This window comes from Corvus cornix, chromosome 4A (assembly GCF_000738735.6).
Source record: "Corvus cornix cornix isolate S_Up_H32 chromosome 4A, ASM73873v5, whole genome shotgun sequence".
Classification (NCBI taxonomy): domain Eukaryota; kingdom Metazoa; phylum Chordata; class Aves; order Passeriformes; family Corvidae; genus Corvus; species Corvus cornix.
The window spans coordinates 5961817-5984663 of record NC_047058.1 but is presented as its reverse complement, the minus strand read 5'-3'; the positions used below and the strand labels follow the sequence as shown (position 1 = coordinate 5984663).

General features: G+C 39.2%; 1 protein-coding gene across 2 annotated transcripts in view; it reads left to right on the top strand.

Annotated features, from left to right (window-relative positions):
* PCDH11X (protocadherin 11 X-linked) overlaps positions 1-22847 on the top strand; it is a 438889-nt gene that overhangs the window by 177429 nt on the left and 238613 nt on the right. The gene's annotated exons all lie outside the window — the stretch shown is intronic.

The following is a 22847-nucleotide window of genomic DNA, read 5'->3' as shown; positions in this document are numbered from 1 at the left end:
TAGTTTTAAAATCACTAATGTTCTTGGTGAGAACAAATTCTTTGGGAATCTTTCTTTTCTTGGTGAGATTTGGGAGGGTTGTGGGTTTTTGTTTTTTTTTTTTTCCCTCTTCAAATTTAACTGTTATAAAGATTGATTTCTGATAACTTCAGCAAGCACGTTCCTTTTCAAGATGGAGGAGATCTGTGGATGTATTTTCTAGGTGTTTGCAACCAGGAGGAGTCAGGAATGTCCAAAAGTGAGGAAGCCACCAGTGAGGTCTATGTGCAGGTTGAGGGGAGTGTTCATTGACCATGAGCCTTGTAATGAGGGAAAAGGGACAAACTAAATCCCACAGGCACAGTAAATGTTGTTCCCAAAAAAACCCCATACATGAACAAACTGAACAGGGAGAGATTTTTCTTTAATACTTAAGAGCACAATGACACGTCTCTACCATTTTGGTAGGGCTGGCTACAAGGAACTAATCCTATTTACTTTTGTTTGTACTGCTCTTTGGCTTTTTAAAATATTGTACCTGAAGAGTTCTAAGCGGAACAACTGATTTTTTTTTTTTCTTTTTTTCCCCTAAGGTTGTTAAACGATATAGCAAATTTATGTTTTCTGATGTAGCTTCTGTTACGCTTCATGAACACTTCATGAATGCTTTGAATGCTCAAAATGTCTCAGTCAACTTAAAGAAGGCTAAAATCACAATCTCAGCTTTGATTTTTGGTTGTTTTTTTTCCCCTAATTTTCCCCTGTAAGGTTTTGTTTCAGATTGCTTACTTGCCTAAGATAAAACCTTCACAGTTCTCTTCAATCTTGCAATTATTTATCAATCTAAACATACACAGCCTAAATAGAGGAGCAGAATGCTTTAGACATTTTGGTGATTTTGTTGTTGTTGCTAAAATTGGTTCTAAATCAAGCCTGCTGGGTTGTCCTTGCTGGGTTAACGAGTTTTTTTGTTTCCAAACATACATGTAGTCCTAAAACACGTGTGAAAATGAAGAGGAATTGTCTCTCTTGAATGCATGAAAAATATTCTTCTCAAAGGCAAGTGATTTCTAAACACCCTCCTACTGAAAGTGTCTCAGATGCATCAGAGTCATTGTGCCATCCAAATGTAGGAACAACAAAGTGGAATAAACCTCTTCCTCGTTAAGCTGTGTATGTAAATTGGGGCCTGTTGTGTCCACTGACAAATCCTGTTTTATCCTTGGTTGGAAGCCAATCTGATCAAATTGTGTTTGGAAATGGCTTCAGATGCGAAGTGAGTTCAGTAAGGAAGTGCTGTGAAGTGTAAAGTAACAGTGGAGACGTTAAAAACCCAGCACGAATGTTTGGAAACAAAAGTCCTCGTTAACAGTTATGGAGTTCAGTCACTGATTTAGAAGATTTTGAGCTAAGCCAAACATTCTCATGATGTTAAAACACAGCTAAACTGAACTGCCTTGTGCTTGGAGCTGCTGCTGGTGTTTTATTTGTTGGGAAGGTCCTGGTAACTTCTGTAATATTCTGATGAAGTTTTTTGGGGATTTGTTCAAAATTGTGGGTGTTTTTGCCCAAAAAAGCAGTGATATCCCTTAGGGAGCCTATGTGTGTTATCATGTTGGCCTTGTTTGGGATAAACTTTTTATGGCTTGGTGCTGATAAGGTGTATTTTGAAAGTACTCACAAGTGGCAGCTGGATGAAGTTCTTATGATAAAATTCTGTAGGGAATATTTTCATAGAAAAGAAATGAATGTTTTCCCAAATAACCTAAATTTAATTTTCATAAGTACCTGAAGGTATGTGCTACCATAGAGAAACCCTAAAAGGTGCAATTTAAAAATAAATCCTTTTTCATAGGGAAACAAAACATGGATTATACTTTTTTTTAACTCACAAATTAATGTTAGAAACTCTGTTTGGTACAAGTGCTTTGGGGTTTGTAGGTCAAAACTCTTTGGTCTGATCTAATTCTTTGTTGCAGGCTGGTAATTTGATGTACAGCCTGATAATGCAAAATAGTAAATCCTGATCAATATGAATGATGGTATTGAGTTGGATCATTCCAGATGAACAGCAGAACATGTTTCAGTGTGTGCTGCAAAGAGGAGAGCAAAAAATCATGGAGATAGAAGCAATTTTTCCCAGAACTGGTGGGCTGCTAAAGTTAAGGATTAAGGAGATGTGTTAATGATTCATTATTTTACTTTGGACTAATATTGCTCAGCAAGAAATTTATTCATAGACCAGGCATTGTAAAAAATTAGAGGAGTAGAGTGGTAGGATGTGTTTGTTTGCTGACATTTCCACTCATTACACTAGAAGCTTCATTTCTGGAAACAAAAAAAAATACTCTGCTTCATATAGGAAGATGTTTAAAGTAATTCAGCTTGATAAGTAGGTCTTTCAGGAATGATTAAATGCTTTGTGTTCTCTAAAGAAGAAATGGATGCATGCTTTAGGTTATTATGTACAGGCTGGCAAATTGATGGGTAACACTTCCTGTCTTATTTCTTTCTCTTGCTCTGAAAAGCCAGAAGCCAATACATGATAAACAAACCTGAAAAGGAACTACAGCAGAAGCCTTTAAGAATCAGAGTATCTTCTTGGCCAGGCCCCATTGCCTTTAACATCTTTGTGAAAGGAATTCATACCTGACAAAAGAGGCAATTAGCCTGCTGAATGACAACAAGCAATGTCACCACTGGTAGTAAACTGATGACTCCATTCCTTATTCTCTTGGCAGCTCTTATTATTACGAACATTAAAGTAATCAGTTCCCTGTCACTTAACAACCTGTACCTACCTTTCCTTTCCTTCCCTCAAATCCCCTGATTTCAGTTGCACACTGTATTATTTATGTATTTTTACTAATCCTTGCTGGCCTAAAACATTACAATAATCTTGCAATCTAGGTAGAAATATGACCCATAATAAACCTGAGGATGAAGTGACGATGCCAATAATCATTGCTGTTTATAGCTTTGTAATGCCATAGGGGTCCTGCACTAATTTAAAGAAGACAGCAAAGTTGATAATTTCAAGACCTTGTTTAAGTAAAAATTTATTTTTTCTACTGAAATTGATGTGAGGCAGATTTTTCTTTTCCTTTAACTATCTACAAGTGTTTGGACCCTCTGTGGTTTCCTGGCACTGTCTGTTCTTACCTGGCATCCTGTCAAAATGCTGTTTATCAAATGCACCCAACCTGAGACTACTTTGTCTCCTTGTTCTCTCTCTGGGAGTGCTTAACTAAAACCACTGATTACAAACAGCAACCAAATGATTTTAACTGATCTTAAATTGCAAAGACTGTTGGCTATAAGTTGGGACATACTGATCAGGATAAAACAAGCTGTCTCTTGACAACATTGTGTAGCCTTACTGAATACTTGGGAACTGATCCTGGATTTGCCAGTAGGATGCAGAAGGGGTGTCTGCATTCTAGTTCAGATCAGGTGTTCTGTAATTCCTGTGTCCCACTACATTCTGTGAAATGGTTTGGGAGTGTCAAACTGGGCTTGTTTTCAGGTAAAATGAAGTGAAGGATTGCACTTCGGGGGACTGCTGTGCTTCAGTGGAGAGTGGTTGCGAATAGTGAGACCAAATTGAAGCTAGACTGAAACCCCTGACACGTAGAGGGCAAAGCCACTTGCACTGGTCACCAACCACTTCACTGTGCTCCAGCTACAGACCATTGCACAGACTCCAGGCTCTTCTGGGATTTGAGCCTTCTCTGTGTTGATGCTGTGGCTTAAATTTTGTCTCTTCCAGTTGTTAATTTTAAATACTCTGCTCAGTGAAACTTGGCAACATAAGAGATATGAATGAGCTGGTCTTTCACTGTGGATGCTGAACAATGTCTGTCTTTAGCTGCTGGGTTGGGTCGGAGCAGTGGTTGTCTCCTCTCATGTTTATTGCATTCCAGGCAGTTATTCCCCTGGTAGAATGTTAAGCCTGTGCCATCTTGTTTTTATTAATTTTAAGGTGCTCTAGGCAAGAGTTATTAAAAAAAAAAAAAAGCCAATAAATAACTAGGAGCATCCTATAAAGAAACAAAGATTGGTAAATCCCTCTGTGCTAACTTTCAGAGAAGAGTCCCAAGGTAAATGGTGTAGCTGGCTTTGGCAGTTGGTGATTTACAGGAACATTAACTTTCAAGCTCAGTTGGAGCCTCAGAGCTGTGCCTCCCTCATGTGAAGTACGTGCAGGTTGTAAAGAGTCACGGAGACAAAGGAGTCATCTGCTCCATTAGGGGAAGAGCACGTTCCAAAAGAACTGCAGCAGTATGGGAGGAAGCATTCATGAAGTATTGCTCTTGTACTTCTTGATTCTTGGCAGAAAAAGCAGGTATGTTGCTGTAGACACCTGCAGAACTCTTTTTGTGCTGTCATGACAAATTATTATGAGATCAGTAATTTGGGAGGTCTCCTGTTGATGAAAAATCAAAACCAAAAACAAATGCACAAAAACTATGAAAGTCTTGGAAACTTTAGTAACTTACTGTTAAAAAACATCTTCAAAATAGAAGTTGATCATTATGAAACTGTGTGTGCTGTGCAAGAGGTCTTCAACAGAGCGGAAAATGTTCTTCTAAGTTTAAATGTCTTCATAAATATATCAGAGACTTTCTAAATTTTTAATTTAGAGTGAACTTTCTTCTGAAGACATTTTAACTTATTTTTTCTTATTGGATTGATGCCTCCAGGATGAGTAACTCCTGATGTTTCCTCAGCTCCATCCCATTTGTTTCTTCTTTCTTTCTACTGCAGTTCATGTTTTGTACTTCGAGTGGAGGAAGTTTTTGTCTGACTTCTTACTACTTCAGTGAAATTGGGTAATCTTTAATGGGCTGAATAATTCTGTCTCAAATGAGTAGAGTTGCTATTGTTAAATATGTGTGTTTGCTACTGAATGAGCAATTTGCAAGATCTGTGACACAAATTAGAGACACAGAGCTGGAGCTATAGCATAAGCATTTAACATTTGCTGTAGTCTGTGTTGTATCTAGAACTGGCATAAAAAATTCATCTAACAGTTGTGCCTGTAACTTTCTATAGTCTGAATTTGCCTTATTACTGCAAATATTTTCAAATATGTCTCTTCAGGAATTTAATCAAAGACACAAATTCTAAAGCATCTGCTCTGGAAATACATATTCCTGGCTGAATAAAGTAATTCCTGGACATGAACAGCAGGGTTGCACCTTCCTGCTCCATTGCAATATCTGGCTTTGTCTACTGAAGAGGGTTAAATTAACACTTGTTGAAGTATTGATGTCTGAAATAAAACATGTACATGGTATTGTGCAGGAGGGTCAGGATATCTTTAAACTAGAACACTATTGGTGTGCTAGATTAAATGTTTTGGTGTTAGATGTTAAGTCTCTTTCTATGAATTTCTCATCCTGCCACCTTGAAAAATATGCCTAATCTTTTCATTTTTTTTTTTTAAACCAAAGATAAAAACACACAGGATGATAATGCTTATGTAGGGTGAGAATGATTTGATTAATTCATATCTCTGTAGTTTCTGTGCTTTGAAGAATTAATTACTTAGTTGCATTTGAAAGAGCTATAAAATATTTTCAAGCATGTATAATCTTAAAAAAAAAAAACCCTAAAAGCAACCAGAAAAAACAAGCATCCAAGACAGATTAAAAGAAGAGTCAGTAGGTAGATAGACAGAAGTTATCTGTTCTAGGACTGGACAGTTAATATTTCAGATGCCATCTTTCACTCTGGCTGAGCACTCAGTTCAGGATTGTGTGTATGTAAGTAAATGAAATACCCTTCACAGCACTTACCAGGAGATGTGAGATGACTCTTTTCCTTCAAGAAATAAAATGACTCAGAGTGGGGCTAATGCTTGTGGTAACAGGCGTAATGTGGTGGATCCATCATGTGTAAAGTAGCACTTTCCTTTTCCCACAGCGATACTTGAATAAAAACAGTAATAGAAATATCTCTGCTTCACCTTTAGAGAACCTGTTGACCTCTCAAGTTTAAAATGCTCATATCTTTCTCTTATTAGCATCTTTTGGGAGAAATGAAGTGAAAAAATGGCTGCCTTATTCTACTTAACAGCCTAGTTAAATGAAAATGGTGATGCACATGGGTGTATATTGTCCTAATTTGATCTTTCTGCAATTTTTCCAAACAAAGCATTTTGTGTTGAAATTAAAATGGGCACTATTTGTCTAAAAGGAGGAATTAGCTCTGTGGCTAAAGCATGTTAAACAAAAAAAAAAAAAAAAGGCAAAGAGGGGAAAAAGATTTCACATAAAATCAGACCTGTAAGGAAACCAAGCTTAGTCTGTGACTTCCACAGGTCTGAGTCTCTGGAGTCTCTGTATTTTGGAGGCATCAGCAGGGGAGCGGGAAGAGGATATAAGACAAAGCTTTCCAGACAAAAGAGAAATCCAGATCTTTATCTTTCAGCTTCTAAAATGCATTTACTGGAGGTGTTCATCATGGCAGGCACCAGAAGAGCTTTCTGAAGGTTTCTGGGTGTTCTTGAAAGGTATCAGAGTAAAAATGTTGCATTATCTTAGTAATTGTGTAGTGTTGCTCTTACCAGGAGGGTTTTGGAAGTTTCTCACTGGGTACTTGATCTGAAAATCCAGGAGATCATTGTTTCATGATTCAGTTGTGTTGTGAATTCTCCTCTTCAATGGTTTTGATGGCTGTAACACAAGCAGGGTGAATCGAATCTTCTGCCCTGAAAGGGACTGTAGGGAAGCAGTGAGGCTGAGAGGAGCTCCAGGGTGCTGGGAGGGGATTCCTGGAGGGCAGCCCGGGTGGATGCCTTGTGGGAATGAGTGAGGAGTTGTGAGACTCTGCTTTATCTCCCAAGCATTAAAGCCCTGTTGAACGGTGCCGTTCTCAGGTTCGGGCTGGGGCTGGGCCATCTCCTCAGGTGCCAGGACAGTAGCTGTGAGTGGATCCCACACTGCTTATCTCCAGGGAACAGAGTGTGCATGGCATCCACCAGTGTAGTTATTTCAGTACAGGCTCTAAGTTATAGCTTTAACACCTGGATGTTAAGTGTTTTACACAGCTGTAATTGTAAATCTATATAATTAGATGCAGAGTCTTGTCAAGATGCTGACCCCTGCCTAATGGCACAAACCAATTTTTATTGATGGTGGTAATCTGGATGGCTGGTAATAGATAACTAAAAGGAAGGGAGAGTGAGAGAAATGAAATAAACATTTGAACTTCAACTCTCACTGCAAGAAGGTTTAGTTTAGTAATTTAATCATTGGAGTTCAATAGAAGGCCTGCTTGATGTCTTTTATCTGGAGTGCTGAAGTAGTTGTTCAGCTTCAAAAAGAGGAAGAAAAGCTGTGAGAAAAGTACTTGAATGTGTTTTTAAAGTAAGGAACCCACAACAAGCACTTTCTGACAAAGAAACAGAAAACAAAGTTTTCATCCTTTCTTAAGATAAAGATACACCCACAAGGACTATTAGTGTCATGTCAGTCATAAGGCATCTTTGTAGTTCTGCAATTATGTTGCACCTATGATGTCTAAAATTTTGGGAGACTGGAGAAAGTTACTTAATTAAAAAAAAAAAAAATCCAAAAAAACAAAACCCCAAAAGACTTTTGGAGGTATACACTGAGATGTTGAAATCCATAATAGTTGCATAATTTAAACAAATGAACTTGGTTTTGTACAATTAAGCACTTCAGTAAATTCCTTTTCTTATTTACCTTTGAGATACTGCACTCTTTATTACCTAACCTGCTGCATATATATGTAGAGTACAAAAGAGGGTTGGATATATATATATAGAGAGAGAGAGTACGAAAGAGAGAGACAGGGTTAGGGTAGTAGTGGTTTTATTCATGTACTAAAACTATAAAGATTGATGAAATACTCAAAGTGATATGCAGGCTGTATTATGCCCTGTAGGGGGAAAAATAAACCTTAGTCTTTTAATAATTATTAATATTTTATGGTGTGCTGGCACCCAGTACCATCTAACATAATGTAAATAAACAGCAGCACAGACATCTCTGGTTGTTTTGTGTTTCATAAATTTATTGGGCACAAAAGATGAGCTTTGAGAGTTCCATGGGAAAGTAGATCTGGGCTGAGAGGTTTGGGTTTGTTCCAAGACAAACAAAACAGCAGGCTAGGGAATTTCAAAGAATTTCAGTGGAGTTGGAAGTATCCTTACTTTGTGACCACAGTTGTCACGGAGTATAGACAAAGCCATTTCCTGCTGCTGGGACATTCCTGCACATACCCGTTTGTGGTAAGCAAATTTATTCTGGCCAGAACAAGTCTCTTGGTGACAACTTCTATAAAATGTGATTGTCATGCTGCCAAATACCACAGTGCAAGTTCTGTACAAAGGGGCATGTATTCCTGGGTTTCTGAAAAAAAAGGATATTTACAGGTATGGGATTTTATAGCATTGTTTTAAATAGGTGGGGATCTCACAAACAAAGCCCCTTTTGTGCAGCCCTAATAAAAAGGGTTTAAAAATCAGATTCCAGAAGATGCCTTTTTCATGGGCTGGTGACTTCAAATGAATGGTCATCTTTACATGAAAGAAGCCTAAACATGTACCTCTGTGAGTATATGTGTAAGTTATGAATGCCAGCAAACCTCCAGCCCGGGAAAGCAGGGTCAGAGAAGGAGGAATGAATGCAGCCATGGCTCTGCTGTGCTAGGGATACCTCATCCGGAAATGAGAATAATGACCATGACCTAGAGTTGAGTCTGTTCTCTCATAAAGTCCTACAGTGCAGGAAAGAGGGACGATTTCAGCTTTGAAAGAATCCTTGAAAACACGTAGTCAGTTTGGATTTATCCCCCGCATCAGGGATTGGGGGGTTGTTGGTAGAGTACAAACACCTGAATGGTCCTTTTTCCCTGGATCTAGGAGCAGTTGTGGAGGGCAGCCAGCAGGAAGCATTCCAGGGTTGAGTCTTTTTGCTGCAGCTCTGCTCTGCCTGTTTTCTCTGAGTTATGGAGCAGTTAATGATTCTGATGGAGAACCTTTCTGTAACTTTTAACAGTGGGTTCACAAGGCCAAGGTCAGCACAGGGGGTTTTTGGCCTCAGCGAGGTGATCTCCTCACGCCTGCCCTGTGTGTTAATCTCAGGGATTCGGGTTTCAAACTCAGGAGTGTGTGCTGTGCTGGGAACAGGGTGTTTGTGGTTAACATCTCCAGGTTTATTTGCACAGCACTGGCTGATAATGATTGTGATTTAGGAATGCTGAGGGCATGGTTAGGATGAACCTGTTGACATCTAAAAGCAGCAAAGAGCATGTTGAGCCTCAGGAAACCGTAAAGGCTTTTTGCGCTAGTGAATGTGTGCTGTGCATTAGGGAGCTGACCCTAATGCCCCAGCACGTTTAATTTTGTCTTTCTTTTAAATTCTCTGAAATACTTTTTTTTATTTTTACTTCATGTTAAAACTATTGCAACTTAGAGCTTTCTCTCATGAAACTTGCAGTTGATCTTTCTGAGAGTCAGAAACATGTGGGGTTGAAAGCTGACCGTCACAACACACCCTGCAACGACAGGACAGCACATGTCCTGCTCCTGCCTAATGGCTTCCTCCTGTAACTACTTGTATTATTGCTGAAAAGCAGTTTTCCATGCTGTGTAACTTACTGGAATAGCAACTGTTGAATGATTCAGTGATTCCACAGGTTTTGCTGGTGCCATGGTCATGAGCCCGTCGCGATTCGGGCGTGGGTTGTGATGAGAACCATGGAGTGCTGTGCCCTGCCCACATCCCGAGAGTTGTGTCCTCAGAGCTCTGACTTTACTGAAATTAAGTCAGTGGAGCACACACGGTGACATCTTGGCAGAGCTCTCTTGTCAGCAGGAGATCTTGTGCTGCTCCGGGGCTGCTTGGCCCTGGAGATGAGCCAGGGTTTGCCAGCTCACATCAAATGTGTGTGGACAAATGCAAATCTGCAGAAACAAGAAACGCTGTGTTGCTAAAACTGTAAAGTACACGAGAACTAACACGGGCAAATGTGAGTTGTTTATGAAAAATGTGTTGGAAGTGCCATAGGGTGGAATTATCACTTATAAAGATCTCACTCCCACAGCCTAGAATAGCTTAAAGGTGCTGGAAAATAAGGTTCCGCACTGCTCTCTGGAGATCATGTCTATTTTGTCTTAATTATTATAGCTCTGAATATTGTTGCTCTTTAATGCCGTGTTGTGAAATCCCTGATGTGCCCAGCACTCCAACCAGCAGCGCACAAGATTATTCCTGTAAAAACCAACATAATAATTTAATTTAATCCCTCCACTTCAACTAGAATTTTGTGAGCAGTCACCGTATAACTTACTGGACCTACAAATACGCCTGGGTGTCAGTACACAGACCCTCTGTTTTCATTTTCTTCTAAGAGGAACAACACCACTCATTCTAATATTTCTGTAGGAGAGATGTGTTTACTGTATCTGTATCCATTTTCTTCCCATCTTTCTGACTTCTCTGATGATGTGGTGATCTTCCCACAATACAAAACCATCTCATATGAAGTTATGGACTTGCTCAAGAAGTCTGAGCAGCTCAGTCTTAATTATGGCCTGGATTGTTGGTGTACAGAAGTTACTCTTAAAAAGTAGGGCTTTTTAACTGCATTTTTGTGTGGCTGATTCTAGTAATCAGTCAGTTGAGATTAAGTCCTAGATACTGTTTTTTAAATTTTTTTCATGATGAGCTGTTGTTTTATTTTTTTTCTGTAGTACTCTAGCAGTGAGGCAAAGGGAACAAAGTGAAAGAGGTATTCCCAAAGTGTGAGGTGGAAAGGCATTTCCTAAGAGAAGTCCTCACTGTGGTGGATCTGTGTGGAGAGGGTGGGTTTGAGGAACTTCTTTGCGTGCGGCAGCAGAGTCTCAGTGTTCCAACCATGTTCTGGCTTTGATGGAAAGCAATGGCAACGAGACTGGGAGGACTGAGGGGTCAATTGGCTCTTTCTGAACCCAGCTGTGATGGCAAATGCTTAATCCTAAATCAATCTTTCTTCATTGCCACGGAGAAATGCAAATAAAGGGTGATTACAGCTTTCCTCTTGAAGGCAAGAGGTGAGGCTTCAGAAAAGTTGCAAGAGTCAAGGGATTGATTTGTTGTGGAGGATAGTTAGAGGAGACAGCAAATCAATTTACTGAAGCCAGAAGTTTGTGGGAGGGTCTGAGAGGACTTCTGGTGAGGGAGGGCTAAGTTAAATGATACCCCAAAGTAAAATGATGTAGATAAAGGTGGACATCTGTGAAATGAAAGGAAGGAATGTGGAATTAAATGCAGATCTAAAGCAGCAAAGAATCTACTCTTGTGGTTGGGAATTTATGATAGAGGTAAATTAAAGAAGCCAATTGTTGGCAGAAAATTGCTTGAAGAGATTATATAAATGAGAGAGAGCATCATAAGGACTGAGAAAGTAAAGGAAAGGAAAAAATCAAATTCAAATGTGTTTCTGGGTGGGAAATGTTACCATTTTTTAAAGCTGGTCTGATTTCTGGCTGAGGTATCATGTTAAACTTTTGTAAGGAGATAACTATTTAAGGATTTACTTGAGCTGTGTAATTTTCTTTATAGACATTTTAGCTTATGATGATAAGATTCTTCCACACTATTTTTTGCTGAAAGAAACTGGTTCCCCTAAAGTGAATATCAGTGACATCTCTACAGCAGAGAATCTCTTTAAAGTAAGAGGTAAATGTAGGAAAAAATGTGCAAATAGAGAAGTAGAAAAATTACTTCCACAGTAGTTTTTTCTGGGTTTTTTAATAATGTGATATTATATTTGTGTCATAGTTCCTGCATTTATAGACATAATCTGAATGGAAGTTGAACTATGAATTCTGTATTATTGATATTTTGTCTAGTAAAGATGAGCCTAGAGTCTCTGTGTGATGACTTGGGTACGAGGAGAGAGACAGACAATTGAATTTGTAGTGCAGTTCATTGATGTGTTAGAAAAGTTTCATGACATATTACATTTATTTTCCTGTCTCCTGTTTACTGCTATTGGCTTTGCTAAGATTGTTTAAAAAGAGATTAAAAATCCACTGATGTAACATATTTCCTGAAGAATTTCCACGAAAGAGAGATGCAGGGTTATGCAAAATTCCTCACTCTCAGGATTCAGAACAAGGCAGGATTAGGTCTGTTGTCTTGCAGTTGATGTTTATCATACATATTTAGCACAAAAAATAGTTTTACATTTTTTATTTGATCTTCAGCTTTCCAGAAGTCTTCCTCCATTGCTGTTGATCTTTTGTCTCACATCAGTTGCATGACACATGCTCATTTTGCTGTGTATCCTAAGCAGGTGGTTTTGAGGGAACTCTTTTATGTCATTTCCTTTGTATGTCATTTACCATTTTATTAATCATTTTAGCTGTGATTTTTCTATTTGCAGTGGTTAAATTTCCCTAGTATAATCAGTGTTTGTCTACAAAGGAGAACAAATGTCTTTTCATTCCCTGATTCAAAGGGTTTGTCTTTTTGGGCTCCTCAGTTAATACATTAGTCAGCAGTGACTCACTGACTGAGCAGCAGTGACATTTTCGTTCTTCTCATTTTCTTTTTCATTCCGACTCTTTGTTCGCTCAAGAAACAGAATGTGCTGACATTTTTGGGCTGTTGTCAGCACAGGTTCCATGTGCCACTGCTGCATCAGAGCTGGACATGGGAGTTTTGAAGGACGTGGAAGGTTCGTGATGTTGGGGTTTTGAGCTCCACTTCACTCACACTGAGCAGCTCTCAGCTGCAGAGAGCACAGCCAGCCTGTCTGCCCTGCTTGTCACTGCCTGGAAAATTCCATTTGGTTCAGTCAACGCCTGTTACACGGCCTCTTCTTTCTTCCCAACTGCTCCCTTTGAGATAAGCCTGGAAGAGTAAAGAAAGGAAAAAATTTATTTTTACCTTTGAATTCTGAGGCTTTTATATATGTAGAGATATATCGTAACATCTTTACATCCTTGTAATAAAGGTGTTTTATCTTTATTTACATTGTAACGGAAATGACAAGAATACTTAAAGGATTGTGGAACAAGTCCTTACTTAGGTTGTTTCAATATCTTTTGTTTGATTTCTCTTGGTGATTATGTTTCAATTCACACAAAATATAAAGCTATACTTGCATTTAAAAGATCAAACAGTCTGGAAAAATAAAGAGTACAGACCCAGAAGATTTTGGGTTACTTTGTTGGGTTTGATGCTTTGGGGTTTTGGTTTGGTTTTTGTTTGCTTTTTTTCTTGCTTGATCCTTGAACCACTGTCGCTAGAAAAGTCACTTGATGCAGGTTTAGATCTTTCAGTTCAGCGAGTAATCCGTGAGGTGTAGGAGCTGGAATAATAAAAAACATGGAGCATAATCTGATAAGGTTTAAGGGTTGCTGTGATGTAAATTGTGAGTGTGTTTCATATTCCTTAAGAAGAATTCCTTAAGAATTCACACCAGGAGATTTAGTGCAGTAATCCAGAGATAGCAGAATGCTTTTTTACAGAATACATACATCGTAGGTATTAGAGAAGACCATACAAGACTTGCATTACAATTTTTATAAGTGAAGCTATTCCCAGTCTGGTGCATCTGGACAGACTAACACACTTTCATGAAAGTATTTAATTTAATAAAAGCAGTTTCTATGTCTGATTTCACTGCCATATGCTATTGCACTGAATGTGTGCTTAATCGAAGACGAGTAAGAATTCAGTGTAAACAGTTTAAAAATCCAGTGATGGCCACATTCCGTGGTTTTTGCTTTCACATGTTCCAAGTGTTTATTTGCAGATCTCTCATGTGAGATATGCAAACACTTCAACTTGCATCAGAATGATGCCTCAATGATTTTTATTTCGTTAATGATTTCTAAGAGCTCAAGTTATTCCTGGAGTTTGTCATCTGGAAGAATGAAAGCAGTTGCCCCAATAAACAAATTGCCATTTTCCTTAACACAGATAAGAGCTCTGTCTAAAGAACAGTAGGGACAATAGTGACATTGTTTTCCTTCATCCACTGGGATGCATTATTTTCTGCAGAATAAACAAGGGGGTGGTTCAAAGTGAACTCTGGTTTTGTAACTTTATTGTGTGGCTTCATCTGCTGTAGGGGACACTCAGTGCTGGCCACCACAGGAGCAGGTGACCTCTGCCTCTGCTGCTTGACACTGCTCTGAGCAAATCTCTGGTCAGAGCAGGGACAAGATCACAGATGAAACAGTGGTAGTTCTTGTATTAAATATTTAACAGGTAAAGCCAACCCAATATCTGGGCCAAGGAGTCTTGTAATGATATCTAGAATATAATGAGAGTTTGTCTATCTTATAAGAACTTCCCTGAAATATCCCTGGGGGGGGCCTATAAACCCTTCAAAGTACAAAGCCTCAAACCCCTCTGAGAATGCTTCTGAGCTTGTCTGATCTGCACTCCTGTCCTGACTCCATGCCTCAAGGACACAAATCTGCCATAGTTATGGAGGCACTTAGGAGCCAGGGAAATTCTGGCACTGGTGGGCCTTGGCCCTCACTCTGTCAGGACCTCCAAAATCTCTTTATTCAGTGCAGCTTCCCCAGCCTGCTGAGGCTTCTGATGAATTTTGTTACCTTCTTTCAGAAAGGCAGCATAGCACACACATTATATAGGTCAGCAAGAGAAATAATTCTGTAATGTTATTATTTATGTTTAGCTGAAAAAAGACAATGGTTATAAATTTATGATTCTTCTTGAAATAGAATGACTATTCCCTTGACAGCAAACTGCAGCAAAACCTGTGGCATCAAGGTAGAATGTTTCCTGTGACTTCAGAAGGGATTTCTGACAAAGAGGGAGGATGAGGTTGGTATAACACAGGAGTATTGGGGGAAACATGATGGGGCTTTGTGGGCATCTGTGATGGCACTTTCCCATTAAGAACAAGTGAAAGAGAATATCTGTAATGTTTTTTCTTGATGGGAGGCTGATGTGCAGAGCTGTCCAGGGAAGGGAAGAAGCAGAAGCGAGGCTGACAGGCACCAGTTTGTGGTTAACAAGAATGTAATACAATTTTTAAAGGATTTTACTAGAATAATATGGGGATTTTTGGGCTCTGTCTTGACCACATGTAAAGTAACAAAGGACTCATATATTTTTTCTAAGCTGTGCTGCTCCAGCCCCCAGACGTTGTTGGCTTAAGTGGGCGATGGATCCTCCTTGCACCGATGTGCCTTGGAGCAGCTGGAGCCACTCTCACCTCCCCTCACCCTGGGGGACTCCCACCTGCCTCCTGCTGCTCCTCACTCTTTTACAAGTCACATTCTTTGCATCCAGTCTGAATTCTGTGCCATAGGTTAGGATAGAGGCTGAATAATTTACTCAAAGTCATGATAAGGAAAAATAAGAGCATTTCCAAGCATATTTCTTTATCTCTTGAGGGATTATTTATGGTAGGGGTGCCTGTTCTGGGTACTCTCCTGCCACCTGAAGAACGATCTGACTTTTTATTTTGCTTCATATACTAAGAGCTACAATATGTTCTAGAAAAATCAAACATGTTTTAGAAGACGAATAGTCACAGCTGGGGATAAGGAATATAAATAGGATGACATCAAATGCAAAGAACTGATGATCCAACAGGGCTTCTATAGATCATGTTGTCTAATGTCAGGAGAATTGCAGATTAGTCTTGCTGCTCTTTATGAGTAAGCCTATTTTTCAACTTTCTGGTAAAATCTAATTTAAGGTGGCACATTTTCCTTAGTTCTGCCACACTTCAAAGCTTAAAGTGTGGAGGTTGGTCAGCCATTCTCCCCTGGCTGCAATCAGTGTGTGAGATTCCCGTTCAGGCCTTTCACCAGCAGCCAGGTCCTCGCTACTCCTGGCTGACTCTGATAATGTAATTTTGGTTTGCTTGATTAGTAAAAAAACTAGGAAGCCTTAGCTTTTAACAACTTTATCCAATTCAGACTTAATGTTCAGAGAGAAAGAGCAATTTAAATTGCAAATGTTCTTTATAAGAAGCTGGATTTCTGTAAAGTATAACTTAGTCATGCCACAGAGAAAGAAAATGACAAGCCCTGGAAGAAAAAAAAAAAACCCACATTTGGACAAGGTGGATCCGAGCAGGGGCTCTGCTGTTTTTCCTGAATAACCTACAGAAAGAAAAACTATTTTTATGACAAGATATAACAAGAAATGTGGATTTTAACAACTCTGGAGAAAACATGCAGGAATATAAAATGTTGTAGTTTTGCTACCACGTACTACATTTTTAACACGATGCTTTATATCTGAGTCGCAAAACGGATTTGTGTACATTTATATTCGTTCTTTAAAAGCTAAGTAGAGCTCAGGCAAGTAAAACAAGCTGTTTGATATGATGTTCTTTTTTTCCCCCTTTTCACTTGGTGTAAGAATACCTTACCATCTAATGTCATATTAGTTTTATATATGTAAATACTTTCAAGCCAGAACATGTAGTGTAAGCATATTTTATCAGCTATTACCACTAAGATTTTTATATATGTGAACTAAAAAAAGCTCTGTGTTTAGGAAATTTGAAGTATTTTTTTCTCCTTTAGGATTATCTGAATTTGTGGGAAATCCTCCATTCTTACATCAGAAAGCATTTAACTGTGCATTGATTAAGAATTTCTTTATTATATTTGAAATCTGGGGAACTTGCTTAAGTTTGTAAGCAATGATGTGCAAGATAAAACAGAAGGATAACACAGTTTCTGATTGCAATTTGAATGTGATAAAATCAGTTGTGCAACAGTCTTCACTAGCATATTATCACAGGCATTTTTCTTAGGCATTTCAAAATGCTGCTGTTCCTACAGGGAGCTTTAGGATAAATCCGTATAATTCCTGTGCATGACATTTTGAAAAGACCAGAGCTGTGAATATCACACCTGATTGCTTTTCAGTCAAAAGCTTTCATGTGCAGAAAATAATGTTTCAATTAAAAAAAAAAAAAAAAAAAGAGAGAAGGAGGTCATTCATTTGACATTACTACACTGCATTCAAACTCGTGTACAGGAAAAGAAAATTAGAGCAATTTCAATGGGCTGCTGACTCAGAGCTGAATAGACTCCAGCATTTGCATCACCTGTTCAAAAGATGGATAAGCCACAATTCTAGTATCAAATTCCTGTATCAGCTTGTGAAACTTGGTGGTTTCAGTCTCTTGATTTTTTGCAATTTTGCTACTGCTGGTTACTGAGCACCTGGATTTATTCTCTGTTGTTCCCACTTCAACTTTGTCATCATGTGGTGTCCAGAATATGCAATTCTCTCTCTACTGGAGTTTCAGCTGGGAAGATACTGTCTAGGAGTGCAAATACAAATAGCAGGTGGAAAGAATTTCTCCACATGAGTGTAGTGACTTTGCTTTGGGCTTTTCCACGTGAGCTGTATTTGATTTACAATTAAAAGTATATATATGTGCTTGTAAGATTAGTGAGCATTTTAATTTTTTAATGCTGCATACACTATCTGACATATCCCTTGGGATTCACAGGAAATCCTTTCGCCTTGCATAAAACCAACAAGATGCATTTACCCTAAAATTGCCCTTGAAATAGAGACTTTTTCTAGTAGTATTTAGACTAATTTCTCCCTAATGACATCTCCTTTGTGGTACAATGCTTGATTGTTGAATCCTGAATTACAGATTTGAGTTTTTGCTTGTGGTTGGGTTTCTTTACAGAGCCATGAAGAAAAAGCATTTGCCCAGTGAAGATTCACCATGTAGGGATGGATTTGCCTGCTGGATAAAGAGCATTGTTCTTCTGGGGATGACCTCCTTGTGCAGAATGATAGTTTTATCCTTCTCTACATCATTATGTTTGCTGTACAAAAATCCTGCTGTGCTACATCATAATAACATGTAATCTTCTTGCTCAGTTTAGCTGAGATTTAAGGAGCCGCTGCTCATGGAAGCAGTTTTCTAAAGTCTGATCTATAATTTACCAGAATCAACCAGGCAAAAGAGCAAGAGGCTTTAGAAGAGGGATACAGCCCTTAAAACTCTTAAATGAAGATTAGTTTAAAGTTTTACAATCCGGTACAGAACCATCTGGCAAATCTCATGTCAGGCTTTGTTAAACCTCTGAGCATTCCTGGTGTGCTGCACCCCACACCCTGCCTTTATCTTCCATTCCTCTGCCTGCTGCCCTGCACCAGCTTGGCTCAGAGATAGATTGGAACAAAAGAGGGAAATAAGTAAGCCAAGGGCTGATTTCCCTACAGGAATAGTGGAACAGCTGTGGGTGTGCTGCACCTCTGGAAATCATGGCCTGATGCTGGATGTGCGCTGGGTTATTTATTGCAGCTCTGAGGAGGTACTTGTAATGTAAAAGCTGCCTGTTGGCAGCACCATCAGAGACTTGCTGGGTTAAATTGTGGCTTTGGAGCCCAAGGAATTGCTGTGAGGGTGTAGAGCCACATCATGGGGTGTTTTGATACTTTCAGACATGGAGCTGCAGTTGTTACAGCCAAAGTAAAAACAGTGTAGAAGTTGTCAGTGGTGATTCCAGGTTGCTGTTTACTCTGGAAACCAATTGTTCCCATCACTCCTACATTACATATCAGGGCTATAGACTTGTGGGTTCCTCACTGATATCTGCACAAAGGGATTTTTATCTGTGTATTTATTTGTATTTCTGTCCTTTGGCAAAAGGCAAACCTTTGTTTCTCGAACACAAAGCAAAACCCTTCCCTTAGGAATCCTTAAGGACATCTTCATTTCAGCTGTCTTGTGGCTTTATTTATCTATAAACACATAAATCTTGGAAACTCAGAACAGAGTAATTTGATTTAGCAATCTGTTACATAAACCTATACTATTGTCACTAAAATTAACCCTTCTGTTCACCTTTCATGTGAAGGATCTTGGGAGACTGAAGGAGAGGACTGCAGGAATCCAATTACCTGAAATCAACTTAGAGGCAAGAGGGATTGTTAATGGAGATAATCTCCTCCTCGGGCTTCCAGGGTTCCTGTGTCTCAGTGCAAAGACATTCTGCCTGGACAGTAAAATCAGTATACCCGATTTCCTGATTAAAATGTGGGACAGGAAAATAGTAAAGAGCTCACTTCCTGTCTAAAAATGTAGCTTTTGGCAGTTAGAAGTTGCCCCAAATAGATAAACATTTGCAATCCCAACTATATTATGATAATGTAAACACGGCTGATGTACAACTTACCAAATCTCTTTTGCTGTTTGTTTCCTAAATTTCACTTCAAGCCGTGTAAGTTTTCAGTTTTAAGATTGTTCCAGAAAGTTTTGGGGTTTTTTTTTTCCTTTCCTGTGAAGTGCAGGAGTGGGACACTTGAAGTCAGACAATTTTAATGCTGCCGTAGCAGTTTCCTAAGGCGCCAGAGAAAAATGCATGGTATTATCTTGGAATTTCAGTCTGCTTTTGCTTCTCAATCAATAACCATTAGAATTACGGTGGTAGCGTCTGCCTAGGTAATTCTAGGGCTTTTCCAGAAATCAGAATAGGTAAACCAAGGTTGTAGTGTTGTAACTTCTTGTTTCTCCTTTTTAACTCTTAATAAAGTCCAGATTTGCTTTGAAGAAAAGCAAAAACTTGTCAACAGAGAAGCAGGATGGAATGGAGGTATCATCTATCCAGCTGAACAAATCCAGTATTTAGTATTAGAATGAAAACTAATCAGTTTGAATTATCTCAGATGCACCAAAGATCTCCCCTCATGTTTCAGAGTGAGGACCACTCTGAAGCATCCAGATCCAGCATTCCATTAAAGACAAAAATGATACCTGACTCAAAACACTGCCTTTCATAACCTTTAAAATCTGGTTTACAGTTAATTTTCTCTGGTAGGTTTTGGAAGCCTGGATATTACCTGTCAAGTTGTCACAAATAATTATATGTTTGTTAACTTATTGCTCCTAATAAACAACAGGAAATATTCATGATAAGTTTCATTTTCCCCTAAAAAAAATTAATAACTACTTTGATTAAATATTAAAGCTTTCTTTTGCTGTTACAACCAGACAGAAAATTCCAAATATCAGCAAAATATTTTGTGCACAGTCTTTTTACTGCCTGGTTATTATGCTGGACTTCATTGATTGCTAACCCCATTGATCAGGGTAATTTCTAGGTGGTCAGGTGGAAGACTGATGGGACTGGCTGTATGATGGCTCAGCAAACCAAAACTTTTTTCATATTGAAAATACCTGAAAATTGGACTTGATGTAGACAGGAGTGCCTGGCCTTGGGGAACAGTCAAAATTACTGCATTTCCCAGTGGACAAAAGGGATCACAGAGATAAAGGAAACTTTCAGAGCCAGCAAGATTTTATGTGGTTCCTTGGTTTTTTTTTGCCTCGCTTGCTGCCTGTACCACAGCCGTGACACAGAGTGTCAGGTAAGGATTTAGAGCAAAACGTGTCTCCCTCAGCTCTGGCAGAGGGGGAGATGTCAGGAGGAGCTGGATGAGCTGTAGGAGCAGAATCAGCTGCCCAGGTATGCCCCATGCTCATGGAACAGCAGTTGGCTGTTACAGCAGTGACAGGTGGCTCGTCAGACACGGAAAGAACCTCATTTATTCCACCAGTCAGGCCTGCCTGCTGGAGAAATTGTAATTGGTTGCGTGTACAAGGGCTGAGGGAGCTCTAATGGCACTGCTGGAACCATAATGTAATATCCAGGTTGAAATCATTCCATCTTTATCTCATTATGAGCACAGTTTTCTTCTATGTGTGAAACTTAAATGTCAAATTGAAGAAGTGGAGGGAACATAAACAAAAAGACTGTGGGTGCAGTCTATTGTTCCATCAGAGGAACTGGGGAAGCTGCAGAAGGCTGCAGGAAGATGCCCCAAGCAAAATGAGGGGATAAAGGCTTCCAGAGACTTCCCAGTTTTAGTAAGAGCTTCTTTATCCGTGCTGGAAGGAAGAAGCTCCTGGGATGATTCTCTCATTACTACATCCTTCTTTATAGCAGAGAAAAGAGAACTTGTGGATAAGTGCTGCTGGTGTGATCCATTAGCAGTGTGTGTGTATCTCAGCGAGGGCTGAGTAAGGAGCTCTCTCTCTCTGTACTCCAGGTGCAGCTGCTGTAGTAGCAGGTAGCTCAGAGCAGGTTTCACACGTGGAGAGGTGCAGCTGCCACGCTGGAGCTGCAGAGGATTTGCCTCTTGTCACTGGTGCAGGCACTGGGTCGGTGTCAGCTGTCCTCTGTGGGTTCACAGCTCGTGTAGAAGGTATTTGTCCATGCTGGAAAGGGATCATACAAATACCCTCCCGGGTTCTCCGTGGCAAAGCAGATCTGCGTGTAGGGCCTTTCATTTCTGGAGTTCTGAAACAGCAGTGCACAGCTGGAGTGAGAGCCACAGAGATGTTTCCCATGTGAGGAAAGTCTGTAGGGATGAAGGAGCTACTGCTTGCTTTTGTCCTCCTTCCCTGTGCTCCAGGAGCAGCCTGCTGACTGACCAGCAGCTACCCTGCAGTCTGCTTCTTTCCACTCTTCCTGTGTGTTGTCCCCGTTTCCTGATGTTTATCTTCAGAGTGGGGTGAAAGGGTCTCTTTAGGTGCAAGGTAGGGGGAATTTCAGGAAGTAAAGGAGGCTAAAGAAAATTCATCATTAAGTTCTTTGGGGCTTCATTAAGCCGTATCTGAGAGTTGGAATGTGGTTTCCAGTGTTACTCAAACACTTTTGTGTTGTTGCACCTAAGTGTACTTTTGCCTCTGTTTTCTTCATATAATCATACACTTGTTTATTCATTTTTCTCTTGGCTCTCTGAGTGGACAAATGTTGTATAAAAAAACTGGTGTGAAATGCCAAGAAAAACTATTTCTCAAGAAATAGCGTGATTTTTAATGTCAGTTCCTGGCAGGCTATCCCATGTGGAATTATTATGGTATCTTAGCACCACAATTGATATGTTTAATAATTTTCATTGTGTGTTTGGGTCCTTTTGACGGCTGATGATTAAAGCAAGATTATAAGGTAGAAAGCATTTGCTTTTGAACACATGAAAAACACAACCTTCCCTTTCCAGATGCATTTATTTTAACTCTGTTTAGCATTCACTAAATCTGTGGTTATTTCTTCTTTCTTTTGAAATACACTTATTGTTCTATTTCAAGAATGAATCATATTCCATTGCTACCCCAAAAAATAAGATAACAAAAAATGGTAAAAATTGTTGCCTGTAACCTATTATTACAGGCAATCCAACCTGTCAAAACACAACTGCCATTTAATAAGGGTTTTTTTTTTTTTTTTTTGAAAGAAGCCCTGTGAATGCTCCATGCAAACTGAAATTGCCCACAAATTCTGTATTAAAAAAACAATGCTTCCTTTTAAGCAGCTGTAGTTTGTTGTGAGTGACAGAAAGTCCAATGGCATCTCTCTCCTTTTCTTTATCAATCCTTGAAGTCTCCATGGACATTTAGATCACTCTGATGTGAGACCTGGATAATATGATATTTGTATTAGACATTGTCAAAGGCAGTGTTCAAAGGGTAGGATATTAGGGATGTATTTCAGGAGGAGGAGAATCCTGGTACTACTTAAAAAGTATTTCAGCAGAGGAATAATTTTTTTTTTTTTTTTTTTTTTACTCTTGTGAACGCTACTGTTTCTGTTTTACGACAGAACAAAAATTTAGGGACAAAGGAAATATGAGACTTGTATCCTTTACAGCAATGTGTAAAGTTCCCTCACTGGAAACACATGTGGAGAAAATTAAAAGGAGCCACCATCCTATTCAATGCTCAATCCCAGTGACCAAATATCTTACACATTTATGATTGAAGCAGGGTGATTACAGTCGTTAACAAGTAATTGCAGGGTGTTTTGATATTGTTAAAAAACAAAGTGTGAAGGATCAGAAGTCTTCTTCTTTGAAGACCACATTAATCTATTT